Below are 16,904 nucleotides of genomic sequence, written 5' to 3'. Positions count from 1 at the left end.
TATGGGAAAATATATAATTATTTAATAAATACACAAGAATTGACATGTCTGTGTGTGTGTTCATTAAAATGATTGCTTGCTACTTTTTGTGTGTCAGATAAAATATATTTAGTGCCATTTCATGCAAAGTGCTATGACAAATACTTGCCCAAACCATTATAAAGTTTAGCTACACTTGTAATCCCAGCAAAGAGTCCTGTAGCACTTTATAGACTAACAGACGTATTGGAGCATGAGCTTTCATGGGTAGTCCCATTCAAGTTCTCCCTTGCTGTTTCCAGCACTGGCAAAAGTGAGCCAAAAGCCAAATTCCAGTTACCTAACTTCCACAACTCTGATTAATTTGAATATTGATTACTATGTATCTTCTTTTGCATGCCAATAATAGCTATGCAGATGTATTTTTGCTGCATCCTATTCTGTCTCAAGACTCTCTTGGAACCAAGATGTAAGAACATAGTAGTTCAAATCTAGGAAAATAATTTTAAATATGTACTTTTCCTGGGCAATATGCATGCACATCAAATGTTATTCCATTCTCACTTGAAACTGACCTATGCAGAATGTGTATGTAAAGTTATGAGTGTCTTCAACATTTGAATATTGGATGCTAATTTGTCTATTATTTGAGGGAGATAATTTGAACTTCCCACTATGAGTTCAGGTTGAATTGTGTCAGCCTTTAACTTGGCATTTCCAGCGGGTGTTATTTCACCAGTTTGTGTCCTGTCCCAAGCATTATTTTAAATACATTTCGTTAGTATTTAATGGAGTATAAACAGTGGGTATGTGAGAGACAGCCTGATGAAATTATATCATTTCCAAAGTAATACATTCTCATCATTCAAAAGGAGCCATCAATTTTTCAAAGTATTTCCTGGTTCTCCTGAGAATGATAACTGATGATGAGGAAACCTTCTGGTAGAATTCAGCAATGTATATTTCAAACACCAGTTCACATGACAGATGATACCTATTAATTTGCCTAGGAATGTGTATGCTTTAATGCATATGCCTATAAGTGAAAAGTCAAACATCAGACCAGCCCAGGTTTAAGTAAAGAGATAAATGAGAGGGGGTATGGAGTGTGACTTGAAGGTCAGTTACTCTGAAGTTCTAAGCAAGCTATCCTGATCTGCCTAATACAGTATTGCTTCAGTTTTCTCCTTCATTAAAAGGACAAGATCTTCTGTTTCAGAATCACCCTGACAAGTTCAGACTCAAACCTTTGAAATTCTATTATCTGAAAAGCAGAAATCCTCTATGAAATGCTGCCAAGCATTGACTTGGAAACATTATGTCACTGAGTGACAGAACAACTACTGTAGCATTTCACTGAAACTGTGTTGTTTCGCTCTATAAGGAAAAATGTCATTTTAACAGCCAGGGCCCAGCTGGGTAATAGAACATCTGTAATCTAAACATTTTTCTCACCTTCAGAGGTGGGAGAAATCACTTTCACATTTCATGTCTGGACACTGGGCACGGTTTAAATTACACAAGCAAAAGACATTCATTATTGGGAAGGGTGGGTATTATGAGGGTGAAAAATTATCAGTCAGCATAGGCCTTAATGACAATTGAGAAACTATCTTGCTCTGCAGATAGGATAGCTAGTGTGATTCATAGATAAACTACATGGCAGCCTGTCAGGGACTCAGCACAGAAACACTAACACAACTTAACTATCATCTAGCATACAATGGGTGATATGTCACTATATTTAGATATTCACACTTTTTTTTCCTGGCGGCTTTAAATGCTGCCTTGTGCTTTTTATTAGAGCAGCAGTGACTTTCTTTTAGAACCTTCTTTCAAGTCCCATGTTTGAACCACGGTACTGTCAGTGCATCGTGTTGCTATTTTGGACCTGATCCAAGGCATGCTGGAGTCAGTGCAAAGACTCCCATTGACTTCAGTGGTCTCTGGAGCAGGCACTTCAAGCACAATCCCAATCCCAGAGGAAGAGAAAAACTAGAGCAGTTGCTCAAAGAAATTGCTAAACAACAAATTCCAAGTTGAAAATTTGGACTACAATTACTTAAGTTGTAAGCTCATGGGGGCAAAGACTGACTTTTTTGCTGTGTGTGTGTGCGTACAGCACTAGCACAATGGGTCCCCTAGTCATGGACCAGGACTCCAGGTGCTACTATAACCCACACACCTCCTGAGTGTGGTGTTCTGGCCTTTCTAGTGGCACCAAGACCACGTGGAGATTAATGAGTCCACTCTACACCCTTAGCTAAGAGCGAGTTGGCTTTTAGCTCATGCAGTAGAGGCTCATGCACTGAACTCCAGAGGTCCCAGGTTTGATCCTGCCAACAACTGGGGTCTGTCAGTGTTACACTATGATAATAGAAATAAATAAACACATAATAAATGAAAACAGTGGAAAATGACTATATGAAAGCATCTTCAGCTGCAAGTCCCACTCATTGCTACTGCAGTTGTGACATTCTCCAAATAAATCTTATTGTGCTACACTTGCCTTTTCTTTCTTTTATATCTTGTATGTTTCTGTTATGCCTCTAATCCTCAGCCCTCACAGTGGTTACCTAACTCAGTGGTCCCAATCTTTTCATCTGGTGGGCGCCAGACGAAGGACTGTGGCAGCAGTCGAGCATCTGCCAAAATGCTGCTGAAATTCGGTGGCATTTCAGCGGATGCTCGACCGCCGGCCAGGACGCGGGTGCATTTAGATGCCCCCGTGGGCGCCAGGGCACCCACGGGCACCGCATTGGGTACCCCTGACCTAACTGATCTGGACATTAGCATTAGAGATATGTGGAGCACACTGAGTACACTTCATAAGCACCCATCTAAAAGTTCTCCCAGGTTTCAATCTGAACAGGGTTGCAACTCTTGAGGAATCAATGAGCCAAAAGAAGCTCAGTGAAATCCAGCTAAAACTGCTGTGTTTCACCTGGATTTATGTCAAAACCAATAAAAAATGTTTTTAAATGCAAAATTAAAAATGGAGCCAGTTTTAGACTAGGTTTATGAACCATAGTGAATGTATACAATATACCTGGACCGAATTTCAGGCTTGTGACGAAGCTTGAAAGCAGCTTAGCTTGGCTTTGTCTGGATTGTCATTGATAATATTTTGCTTGCTACACGATATTAATTTCCACCCATTTTCACCACTCTTTAGAAATAGGCCCAGCTGCCTAGCATAGATTATAGCATGAATAATGCCTTTTAGCTAGACATAAAGGACTAAGGAAATGCTCAGATTACATCTGAAACTATAAAACATTAGGTGGCCCAGCTTGTTCCAATATTCCCAGTCTTCTGATTTTTCACTAGCCCTGTTGACATTACCTAGGTATTTCCAGTCTCTTTACTTCTACTACTCTTCTGTCCCTAGATTAAGAACAATATTAAATCAGCACCTTATCTTACTTCTCCTTACTGAGGCCTGATCCAATCCCCACTGGGTTCTTTCATTAATTTAAATGAATATTGGATCAGTCCCTTATTCCTGTTTTTGAAAAAGACAGTGCACGGTTATTACTCTTGTAATTTGTAGCTATGTGGCCACATGTTTCAATAAAGTCAGATGGCTAGGCAGATATATGTGATGCATTACAGTGTATTTAATGTGTCAGCACTTTAATTTCAACCCTTTTGTGGAGTAATGTTGAATTATTCTCAGGTGTATGCTATAACTCCATCACACAATTGCATGAGCTGACATCAAGCTGTGAGGCTTCATTTCTGGGTTGCCCAGATTTTTCCCACTTTGGTTTAACTTTGCTTCCACTGAAGTCAGGGTTGAACTCCCATTTACTTCAATAAGAGCAATGGATGCTCAGCAACAGGCCCGTTAAGGAGATGCCTAACTATGCATATAGGTATCCAACTTTAGGGATCAAAATTTGATTTTTTTCTCCATAATATTTTGATGGGGTTTGTTTTTTGTTGTTAGGAGATCAGCACTAGGTGCAGGCTATATGTTATTGTTTTTTGTAGAAAATGCCAAAGAATCAGGCACTTAAGATAAAGGTTTTTATTCTGTTCCCTTGTGTACACTAAATCATGATAAATAATAGCAACTGGTATTGCCCACTGTCAGAAGACAGGATACTGGGCTAGATGAACTGTTGGTCTGATCCAGTATGGCCGTTCTTATGTTCTCCAAGTCCCAGTTCACTGGTCATGTGTTAACTATTTAGCAACTGTCATATTTAATAAGATTGCAAAGTTATTACGTGAGATATACACAGTTTATAAAATGGATTATTGCATCAGTGGAAAATAAAGTTCACAGATGTTTTCTAAATCTGAACTAGGGCATTCTGAACTGCTAAATTTTTAATCAAGTCTATTGTAGTTGATGTAGTTATTCTAAATTCCCCCCCCACCCCCCACCCCCCGCCAATCCTCTGGTTGCAGCATATATCTTAGAGTTACGAACTTTACATTGCTAATTGATTTCTTCAGCTCAGATTAAAGGCAGAATGACATAGCAACCCTAGTTTCATCAAAAGACAGTCTTACTTGCTGTTAACAAAAGGGAGCACTTTACATATTAGGATGTGTGATCTCAAATTCTGTTCAACATTCTTTAGTTACTTCAGACTGTCATATTCTTAAGGGTACACTTGAAAAGCTAGCTGGTGGAGGAGGAGTGAAAAGGAAGTGGCTTGAGCATTTCTGTTTCTATTGAAGGAAGAAAGCAGCCTGAAGCACTCTAGCATGGATTCTTTCCTCAGTCCCTCTTTGCTTTACTGACTCAGTGCTGGGAAAAAAGTGCAGAGCAGTAGATGCAATAAGCTATACAGTCTGTTGAGCTATTTATATAGCTCCCACACAATGTAGTAGCTGGTGTTTGAATTCACTTGCTAACTGCTTTTTAATGGGATCAGTGGCATTTCCCCCCTCTTTTAAAAAACCTGTGGGACCCCTTCTTCTACAGCTCTGAGTCAATAACAAAAGGAAATATTTTCCAAAGAGGAAATCTCCAGAGAATTCTCACTAGCAATATGCAGAGATGCAGGTATATTCAGACGAGGGTGAGATAGAGCCAAGTTGGGTAGGGAGCTCAAGTTAACAGGTGCAGCCACTTCAGCCCAGCTTTCTGCACTCCTGCTGGGCAAGCTTTTCAGGCTGATCTATCCCAAATATATGAACTTTGAAAAGATTCCTTAAACACAGCACATCAATTTATGTAAGTCATAGGCCCATAATTCTTCTCTTTGTTATACCTGTGCAACTTCATTGATGCCAGTCTGTTTCTAAAGGGACCTGGGATCCACCGGGATGAAAATAACTATGAGGCAAATCGTGAAGCCATTACTCATGCAGCTGAGCATTTATGTGCTTAAGTGTTGCTGGGACTATTTGTGGAGCAAGTGCCTGCCCTAGCGAGTAAGGGCTGCACAGTCTATACCTATATAAACTGAAGATGGGCCTGAACCAAAATCCTGTATATCAGGACCCCTCAGTTTCAAGGGAGTTTGGATCTGGAAGTGGCAACTCATGCACATTGCTAGTATAAATGTCAGCCAGTATCACTGTCTAAGCAAAGTAAATTTACCGCAAATGATCTAGGTTTGACTTGCCGTTGTATCTGGTCTCTTTGCAGCACACGGTATTCTTTGATTGCCCAGTCCTAGCTCCCTGGGTCATTTCTTCAGACCTTTCCTTCCCAAGTAGTTTGGTGTATTAAGAATATATCCCTAGGTGGAGTTTAGGTCTATTCATCAGGCTATTATACATAATATTTATTGTATGCAGTATGTTCATGTTGCCAGGTGTTAGGCACCTTCCAGAACATATCAAACATATCTTCACTCCAACTATGCCTATAACTCTGTGACACACTGTACCTCGGGGGAACACCCAGCACCCCCATGTTCATCTTTGTAAAATTATTGCGTAATATTCAATGCAAAGTTTGTCATTTCGGGTGTCTTCGGAAGGCTCATGATGTACTGAGCATTGCTGTTACAGTGATGTTATAGGTTATAATTTCAGGTATATAGTTATGAGGCTGAAAATGTATCTTCATGGCTTAAAGCAAGCCCAGACAAAAACTCTCCAAGAGCAGAGAGGCAGTTCACACCTCATCAGGGCAGGTATGGGACAAACCCAGCCCAGCCTCACAGGAACAAAAGACTCTGGCCTAGGCAGCAACAAAAGAATCTGTTAGACTCTCAAGGGAGTCACCCCTATTCCTTTGGTCAGTTTGAAACTGCAATGCGGTAATGCTCACCTGACTCTTCCCTCTTGGCTTTGCCCCCACCCATTCAGAAAGGACATGATGAAATGGAGAGACATTTGCCATGCTCTCTCTCTTCCACCTACATCTATAGACACCACCACCGCCAAGCAACTGAAGCGCTGATCAAAGGGGAGAGCCTGGCTGAAGAGCAACCAGCCATCCTGTGGTGAGAAGCATCAAAGTTTGTAAGGACACTGAAAGTGTTAAGATCAGCTTAGAATGCGTTTTGCTTTTATTTCATTTGACCAAATCTGACTTGTTATGCTTTGACTTATAGTCACTTAGAATCTATCTTTATAGTTAATAAATGTGTTTGTTTATTTTACCTGAAGCAGTGCATTTGGTTTGAAGCACGTCAGAGGCTCCCCTTGGGATAAACAAGCCTGGTACATATCAATTTCTTTGTTAAATTGACAAATTCATATAAGCTTGCAGCGTCCAGCGGGCATAACTGGATACTGCAAGACGGAGCTTCCTAGGGTTGTTTCTGGAACCAGAGATATTGGCTACTGTAATTCGCTTGCAAGTAGCTAGGAGCAGCTTACATGCCAGAGTCTGTGCATGTACAGCCCAGGAATGGGGGGTCTCACTGCAGAGCAGGGTAAGGCTGGCTCCCAGACTCAAGGATTGGAGTGGCCTAGCAGATCACTGGTCCGGATAACACCAGAGGGGAACATCACAAACTCCCAATTATTCCCTGCATCAAGGAATTCACAGACCACTAATGGTAGAACACCAACTGCCCAAATAAGTAATTGAGAATGAAGGCTTTGATGGTCTGTTTTTTAATTCTCACCCTTGACAAAGAAAGACCCAATGACATGAGCTAACAACAGAGCGTAATTTCTCCTGTTGATTTTTGTTACAGGCCTAAATTATCTGAACAAAAAAAATATTCTTTAAAAAAGGTATAAAACACTGATTATCTAGCTAAGAAATCAGCTCAGAAGTTAGTGTGACTGATTGGTGACCAAACACTCTAAAATTGTGCGCCTAGCTTGGCTGATGCTGTATATCATTTCCAGAGTAGCTCAAGGGCTGTGTATGTATTCTGTTTAGTATTCTGACATGCCATGTAAAATAATTCATAATTAATAATTCATTAAAGAAGACAGGAGTAATGTGGTTACATGCATATAGAGCCCAATCCTGCCTGATGCTGAGTACCTGCAACTTCCACTGATATCAGTGGGAGTAGTAGGCACTTAACATGTCTTAGGAGGTGCTCCACACTTAATAGGTTTGGGTCTATAATACCCACTTTTCATCTAATAAGGTTAAGGCACAATTCCCCCTTATTTGAGCATCCTACAAATGCACTGTTTTGATGATGCTGTGACAATTTCGTAAGTACTACTATCTATAAATAATTATGGGCTGTGATATCACAGCAGAAATGTCTGGCATTCTTAGTGGTGCACATGTGTTTTGGGAAGTTGTGTGGAACATCTATAAATAGACACACACTTACACAGACTCTGGATAAAAATACATCATTATTAACGTTTGATGTGTTTTTCCAGGAAAAACTAGTTGCAATTAAGTTTGCACAACTGGACTGTAGTGAAAGAATGTTCCATAGAAGAGCTTTAATTGCTTTAAAAGATTACACACACACACACACACACACACACACACACACACACACACGTATTTGGTTCTCAGAAAATGATGTTATTTTAGGTCAAGGCTTGTGTTACAGTGAAAGCTGACCTCTTAGCCAAGTCATTTCAAACACCTTGTTGCTCACTCACAAACAGTTTGTTTCTCTAGTAATTTAAAAAAATTTCCCAATCACTCTTCCCCTATTACCACATTGTGTTCCAGGAAATGTAATAAAATGACTGACTTCTTTCTGTTGGAGTATCAAAGAACCTGTCTCCAAACTCAGATTGGAACACTATCTACCTTGTGAAATCATCTACCGCGCTTCTTTAGCTCTGTTTTGTTAGTCGTTAACACACAGGGAATCAGAGTACAGACATATTTTAGAGAAGCTAAGCTGGAAAACACAGTTGAGTAGAACTGAATGAAACTGAGGAGGTTAAGTTTCTAGGAATTTTTGACAATCTCTCTCAGTTCCAGTACACATGACTTGTGTCCCATGAATTTCACCATTTGTTTATGCTCTCATTAATTTTTCTATGTCTACCTTAACAGTATAGAAGATTTTTTAAAAGTGAGATTTGTAGATTTCAAGGCCAGAAGAGGCCACTGTAAACATCTTGTCGGACCTCCTTTATTACATAGACCACAGAACTTCCCTGAAAAAAGTTCCTACAGCATCTTTTTAAAAAAAACACATCCAATCTTGATTTAAAAATTGCCAGTGATGGAGAATCCAGCATGACCCTTGGTAAACTGTTCCAGTGATTAATTACCCTCACTGTTAAAAATGTATACTTTATTTCCAGTATGAATTTATCTAGCTTTGACTTCCATCCATGGGATAGTATTCTACTTTTTTCCACTAGGCAGAAGATTCCATTAGCAAATTTGTTCCCTATAGACATTGAAGACTAATCAAGTCACCCCTTAATGTTCTTGTTAAGCAAAATAGATGGAGCTCTGAGTATATTACTATGAGGCATATTTTCCAATCCTTTAATCTTTCTCATGGCTCTTCTCTGAACCCTCTCCAATTTATCAACATCCTTCTTGATCTGTGGGCAGCAGAACTGGACACAGTATTCCAGCAGTGGTCACACCAGTGTCAAACACAGAGGTAAAATAACATCTCTACTTCTACTCAAGATCAGGGCCACCCAGAGGATTCAGGGAGTCTGGGGTCTTCGGTGGCAGGGGGCCCCCCTCTTTGGCAGTAATTCGGCGGTGGGGGGTCCGCCACCAAAGACCCGGAGGGGAAGAAGCTCCGGGGGCCCGGGCCCCGCAAGAGTTTTCCAGGGCCCCCGGAGTGAGTGAAGGACCCTGCTCCAGGGGCCCCAAAAAACTCTCGTGGGGGCCCCTGCAGGGCCCAGGGCCTGGGGCAAATTGCCCCACTTGCCCCCCACCTCTGGCCGGCCCTACTCAAGATTCCCCTGCTTAAGCATACAAGGATTGCATTACCCACAGCATCGCACTGGGAGCTCATGTTCAGCTGATTATCCAGCATGACCCCCACATTTTTTTCAGAGTCATTGCTTCCCAGGGTAGAGTCCCCCATCCTGTCTTTTCCAGGTCATTAAATAAATGTTCAAGAATGTAGGGCCAACAACCAATCCCTCTTTACAATTATATTGTAAGACCTATCAGTTATCCAGCTTTTAATTAATTTAATGTGCCATGTTAGTTTTATGTAATTCCTGTTTTTAAAATCAAAATGCCTTACCGAACCAAGTCAAACACCTTAAAGAAGTTGAAGTATATTATAGCAACACTATTATCTTTATCAAGATATCAAGTGAGTTTGACAAGAACTATTTTCCATAAACCCATTTTGATTGGCATTAATTAAATTACCCGCCGTTAATTGTTTCCTAATCAAGTCCTGTATCAGTCCCTCCATTATCTTGCCCAAGATTGATATTAGACTGACAGACCTTTTATTATATAGGCCATCCCCTTTTTTTAACTATTGGCAAAACATTCCAGTCTTCTGGAACATTCCCTGGAGCACTTCAGCTAATTCTTTTTAAAAACTATTGGATCCAAGTTATCCAGACCTGCTGATTTAAAATGTCTGACTTTAGTATCTGCTGTTTAATATCCTCCTGAGATACTAATGGAAGAGGGAAAAGTGCTATATGATATGATTATGTCATCTGTTTTCTCCCCCAAACACAGAACAGAAATATCCTCTTCCCCAATGGCTCTGCCCATGAGGCTCCTCTTCCCATCCCTCTCCACCTCTTCCCCCCAAGTTCCTACCCTCACTCCATCTCTTCACATCCTCACTCTGCCTCTTCCCATGAGGCCTCTACTGCCTGCCACTCACTTCTCTCTGCCCTTTTCCCCAAGGCCCCCACCACTTAATGCGACAGGTGGAGAGGGGGCAGAGAGGAGCAAGCAGCAGGCAATGGGAGTCCTCAGGTGAGGGGGCCAAGCGAGGGTGGGCCATTGGGCAGAGCAGGGGGTGGGGCCACTTTCTGGATGCCAGTGCCCCCCCACAACTCTAGGGAGCTTCCGGCGTTCATGCTCAGCCTCCTCAAATGCAGGAGTCATGTACTGCCCATGTTTTCAAGTTCCCGGAAGTCATTTATTATCTATGAGATACCCTGCAATGCAGTGTCATTAGTGCCTATATGAATCATTACCAATGGATCCTTGCCCATTGACTTCAGAAGCCGATCCAATCTTAGAGTGACCTCTCTTACCGTGGCTCTGGGAAGGCAGCACACTGTTGTGTTGTCTGCCTGTCCCAAATCTCTTAAGATTTTAGAAATGCATAATCCAGGGTCTACTTAGAAACACCTGTTCTTATGCAATATGTTGTATATAAGATGTATTATTTCTCTTCACAAATTTATCTACAGGGTTTGGGGTTTTTTAATAACTTTTTACTTCATTTACCACTAATCTGAAACCAATAAAAAGACCAAATCCTCCGCTGGTGTAAAATTTTCACCAACCAGTGCAATGTCAAAGTGCCTAGTTTGAAAACTCAAATCTGACCCCTTGCCACCCTGGCCACAAAACAAACAAACAAAAAACCTGCACTCACCACCAAGGACTGGTCTACACTACGAGTTTAGGTCGAATTTAGCAGTGTTAGATCGATTTAACCCTGGACCTGTCCGCATGACGAAGCCATTTTTGTTGACTTAAAGGGCTCTTAAAATCTATTTCTGTACTCCTCTCTGATGAGGGGATTAGCACTGAAATTGACATTGCTGGGTCGAATTTGGGATAGTGTGGACATAATTCAATGGTATTGGCCTTCGGGAGCTACCCCAGAGAGCTCCATTGTGGACCACTCTGGACAGCACTCTCAACTCAGATGCACTGGCCAGGTAGAGAGGAAAAAGCCCTGGGAACTTTTGAATTTCATTTCCTGTTTGCCCAGCAAGGAGAGCTCATCAGCACAGGTGACCATGCAGTCCCAGAATCGCAAAAGAGCTCTAGCATGGACAGAATGGGAGGTACTGGATCTGATCGCTGTTTGGGGAGACAAATAAGTGCTATCAGAACTCCATTCCAAAAGACAAAATGCCAAAATATTTGAAAAAAATCTCTAAGGGCATGATGGACAGATGTTACAACTGGGACCCGCAGCAGTGCTGAGTGAAAATTAAGGAGCTCAGGCAAGCCTACCAAAAAGCCAAAGAGGTAAACAGCTGCTCCGGGTCAGAGCCTGAGACACGCTGCTGCTTCTACAATGAGCTGCATGCAATTCTAGGGGTGGGGGGGTCCACCACTACCTCACCCCTGTTCGTGGACACCTGCAAGGGGGGAGTCTCACACAACAGGGATGAGGATTTTGGGGATGAGGAAGATGAGGAGTTGGAGGAGGAGGAGGATAGTGCACAGCACGCAAGCGGAGAAACCATTCTCCCTGACAGCCACAAACTGTTTATCACCCTGGAGCCAATACCCTCCCAAAGCAGGCTCACGGACCATGAAGCTGGAGAAGGCATCTCTGGTTAGTGTACCTTTGTAAATATAATGCATGGTTTAAAAGCAAGCATGTTTAATGATTAATATGCCCTGAAGACTTGGGATGCATTCGCGGCCAGTACAGCCCCTCCTTTTAAATGGCCAACCCAACTGGTGCTCGGTATTGGAAAGGAGGGCACTGCTGTTTGAAACCATTCCCACATGTTATGAAGGTTGAAGAAGCCGAAAGACTGTGGCTTACCATGTCTGCCTGCATGCTGAATTCTGTTGCCTGGCCCTGCGTGTGTGATCTCTCACACCAAACAGTCAGGCCCTCAATATAAGAGGCAAAATGTGACCTTGTACCGAAAGCACATGTGCTACGTAATATTAACAGGTTGGTTCACTATGAAAGAGTGTACCCATTGTTCTCTAAAATGTGTCTTTTAAAATACTACTCTCCCTTTTCTTCCTCCTGCAGCTGCAAATGTTTCAACGCTCTCCCTATCATCTCCGTCCCAGAGGCTAGCGCAGATAAGGCAGTGAAAAAAAAAACCACACCCGCAATGAAATGTTCTCTGAGCTCATGCAGTCCTCCCGCACTGAAAGAACTCAGCAGAATGCATGGAGGCAAACAATGTCAGAGTCCAGGAAAGCAGAAAATGAACGTGAGGACAGGAGGGATGAGTGAAATGAGAGGTGACGGGAACAAGAGGAGAGATAGTGGCAGCACAGTGAGAGGAGACAGGATGCAATGCTGAGGCTATTGGGGGAATCAAACTGATATGCTCTGGCATCTGGTGGAGCTGCAGGAAAGGCAGCAGGAACACAGACCGCCACTGCAGCCCCTGTGTAACCTCCTGCCCTCCTCCCCAAGTTCCATAGCCTCCTCACGCAGATGCCCAAGAACATGGTGGGGGGAGGGCCTCCGGCCACCCAACCACTCCACCCCAAAGGACTGCCCAAGCAACAGAGGGCTGGCATTCAATACATTTTGAAGTGCAGTGTGGTCTAGTCCTTCCCTCCTAACCTCATCCACCACCCAAACCGGTGTTTCCCTCCTCACCCACCCCTTCCGGGCTACCTTGGCAGTTATCCCCCTATTTGTGTGATGAATTAATAAAAATGCATGATTTTGAAACAATAATGCCTTTATTGCCTCTGCAAGAGGTGATTGAAGAGGGGAGGGCAGTTGACTTACAGGGAAGTAGAGTGAACCAAGGGGGGCAGGTTTTCATCAAGGAGAAACAAACAGAACTGTCACACCGTAGCCTGGTCAGTCATGAAACTGGTTTTCAAAGCTTTTCTGATGCACAGCGCACCCTGCTGCGCTCTTCTAATCGACCTGGTGACTGGCTGCGCATAATCAGCGGACAGGCAATTTGCCTCAACCTTCCACCCCACCCATAAATGTCTCCCCCTTACTCTCACAGATATTGTGAAGCATACAGAAAGTGGCAATAACAATTGGAATATTGGTTTCGCTGAGGTCTAACCGAGTCAGTAAACTGTGCTAGTGAGCTTTTAAACGTCCAAAGGCACATTCAACCACCATTCTGCACTTGCTCAGCCTATAGTTGAACAGCTCCTTACTACTGTCCATGGTGCCTGTGTATGGCTTCATGAGCCATGGCATTAAGGAGTAGGCTAAGTCCCCAAGGATAACTATAGGCATTTCAACGTCCCCAACAGTTATTTTCTGGTCTGGGAAATAAGTCCCTTCCTGTAGCTGTTCAAACAGAGCAGAGTTCCTGAGGATGTGAGCATCATGTACCTTTCCCGGCCATCCCACATTGATGTTGGTGAAACATCCCTTGTGATCCACCAGTGCTTGCAGCACCATTGAAAAGTACCCCTTATGGTTTATGTACTGGCTGCCCTGGTGGTCTGGTCCCAAGATAGGGATATGGGTTCCATCTATCCCCCCACCACAGTTAGGGAATCCCATTGCAGCAAAGCCATCCACTATGAGCTGCACATTTCCCAGAGTCACTACCCTTGATAGCAGCAGCTCAGTGACTAAGTTGGCTATTTGGATCACAGCAGCCCCCACAGTAGATTTACCCACTCCAAATTGATTACTGACTGACCAGTAGCTGTCTGGCATTGCAAGCTTCCAGAGGGCTATTGCCACTCGCTTCTCAACTGTGAGGGCTGCTCTAATCTTGGTATTCTTGTGCTTCAGGGCAGGGAAAAATAAGTCACAAAGTTCCAAGAAAGTGCCCTTACGCATGCGAAAGTTTCGCAGCCACTGGGAATTGTCCCATACCTGCAACACTATGTGGTCCCACCAGAATTCCCGGGCCCAGAATTAGTGTTCCACAGCATGAACCTGCCCCATTACCATCATGATGTCCAAATTGCCAGGGTCCCTGCTTTGAGAGAAGTCTGTGTCCATGTCCTCATCACTATCGTGATCACGCTGTCTTTGCCTCCTCACCTGCTTTTGCAGGTTCTGGTTCTGAACATACTGGCGGATAAAGCATGAGGTGTTTACAATGCTCACCACAGCAGCGGTGAGCTGAGCAGGCTCCATGCTTGCCGTGGTATGGCGTCTGAAGGAGAGCAGGAAAGCAGAGTTGCAGTGGAATCAGTGGATGATGACGGATGCCATGAGAAGAGATATTTATACCGAATGATGGAAGGACCTGCGAGGTGGATTCATGGCACCAGGAGAGCAGAGTTGCAGCAGAAGTGGTGAAGGATGACAGTTAGCACCGCATGCATTTCCTGAGGACCTGGGAGCCCATGACAGACAACATGGAGAAATTTGCTGTCAAGGCAATATCAGCAGAGCAGAGTTGCAGTGGAAGCGATATATGATGGTGGTTTGCAGTCCTACTGCACCATCTGCTGCCAGGAGCACCCAGGACACAACAGCGGCGGTGTCAGTGAGCTGAACTGAGGGGGCTGCACGCTTGCTGTGGTATGGCGTCTGCGTGGAAAAAAAGGCACAAAACGATTGTCAGCCGTTGCTTTCATGGAGGGAGGAGCGACTGACGACATGTACCCAAAACCACCTGCGAGAATGTTTTTGCCCCATCAGGCACTGGGAGCTTAACTCAGAATTCCAATGGACGGGCGGAGACTGCGGGAACTGTGGGATAGCTACCCACAGTACACCGCTCTGTAAGTTGATGCTAGCCACGGTAGTGAGGACGCACTCCGCCGACTTAATGTGCTTAGTGTGGACATACGCAGTCGACTATATAATATCGATTTCTAAAAACCGACTTCTATAAAATGGACCTAATTTCGTAGTGTAGACATACCCTTAGAAAGGGACCTTCCTAGCATTCTTTGAAGTAATCTCATTAATTAGCTCATCCCACCAGTGTATCCACCTTGCTTCTGAGTTCACTATAGAAATAACTGCCAGATTGTTTAAACTTTCCTGCCCCTTTGATGTTCTTAGGTAGGTCATAATGAAAGGTGTTTCAGCAAGCTAAAATTAAATCAGCAGCCACAGTTATAAGAAGACAGCAAAAATAAAAAGGCAGTGCTGTTTGTGTTAGGGAAACCTGCATCGAAAGACCCTTTGGGAATGTAGCTAAGGAGATTAATGGGCGCCTTGTTTCCAAGTCATCCTTAAAGATTTGTTTATAAGAATTGGTGAAGAGTTCAATCTCATTCTCAAAACCAAGTTTAAGTCCTCAGGGTAATTGCTTGCTAAGTTTCAAGTATGCCTCTTTACATCTTTGCTGCCGAGACTTTCCAGTTTCTCACCCATCAAAAAAAGCAAACTTTTCTCTGACTCCATCATATATTTATGCAGGCTACCATCCAACTGTGTTAATATTGTGTCTAAGACAGTTGAAAACCTTACATTCAAAAACTTTTTTGGGATCTGATGACTTTGTGTCCTTTGCAAGTTCCCCTGGCATTACTTTCCTCCTTTGAGATCATTTCTGTTTGAACTGCATGGATATTCCTAAAGTTTCAACCTGTGAAGCAGCAGCTTCCTTGCATTCACTGAACACAGAAGACCATAATTCTGATAAAGCATCTCAAAGGCCACCAAGTAAACAAGCTATTTGAATGTCAAGATCCAGACATTGCAGTTTTTTAATCAACATGTTAATTAAAAAAAATATAAGATATGATATACTATCCCAGCCAAAACAAGAAACAAACAGTCTGAAATGTTAGCTTGCAAGTTAACAGCTTCTGACTTAAGTTCTGGCTCAAGATTAAATGAGATCAAGGCTTCACCCGAAGTCAAAAACACCCTCAGCATGATCTCATAGTGGATGGATTGCCTCTACTCTGGTTGACCATCTTGCCATGCTTTAGCATTTTAATGTAATGCTAATATGCTTTTTCAACACATCCCAACAACTAGCAGAAGCAGAAAACAAACCTTCAAACACTTCCATAAGAACAGAACACTTCTTCAATTCGGGAGAGGTTGGCATGCAATTTAACAAAGAATTTAGCTTTTCTAACCTTGTCAAAAATAGTCTGCTAGACTTTCCTTGCAATCCTACCAATGAATTCATTTGGATAGTTACATCACCTTTGCAGCACGAACATTTCCAGATGATCTTGCACCTTGCAAGTAATTCAAGTAAATCCCCCAAACTGCCATTATGAGGACTAAATGCTCATCGGAACCTCTCAAAGCTGTCACCTAAATACAGCAACATATCCAAGAGAAAAGGCACAATATTGTGCCTCATGTCCTTCCACGGCTGAGAGAAGGTATGCAAATGTTTGTCAATTGTGTGACCCTTTTCTAATTGTTCTACAATTTCCATCCAGTGAGTGAATCCCTCTACATGTTCTTTTGAATGTTCAGATTGGCATACTTGCATGCTGAAGTGGAAAAAGTTCATGAACTCAGTTTTACAGTTTGCAGTAGAAGATGAGGAATTTGGCTGGAAAAAAAGCAAACAAAGTGAAAGAGAACAAGGAAGTAATAGTCAAATTGTACATCAGCCAAGGTCACTAGCATAATTCCCCATGAGGAGTTGACAAAGAACCACTGCTTTCTTTGCATTTGCTTGGCAAAAAGTCTTGGTCTAAATTAACAATGGGACAGCTTTCTATCAAAAACAGCAAACAGAATCCGTCAATTATGGCCAAGTACCCAGATCTGCCTGGTCAAAGTCAAAATTCTGCCCCACGCTTTCAATAACAGAAC

The sequence above is a fragment of the Mauremys reevesii genome, linkage group 5 (assembly GCF_016161935.1).
Source record: "Mauremys reevesii isolate NIE-2019 linkage group 5, ASM1616193v1, whole genome shotgun sequence".
Lineage (NCBI taxonomy): Eukaryota > Metazoa > Chordata > Testudines > Geoemydidae > Mauremys > Mauremys reevesii.
This window is presented reverse-complemented; position numbering follows the sequence as displayed.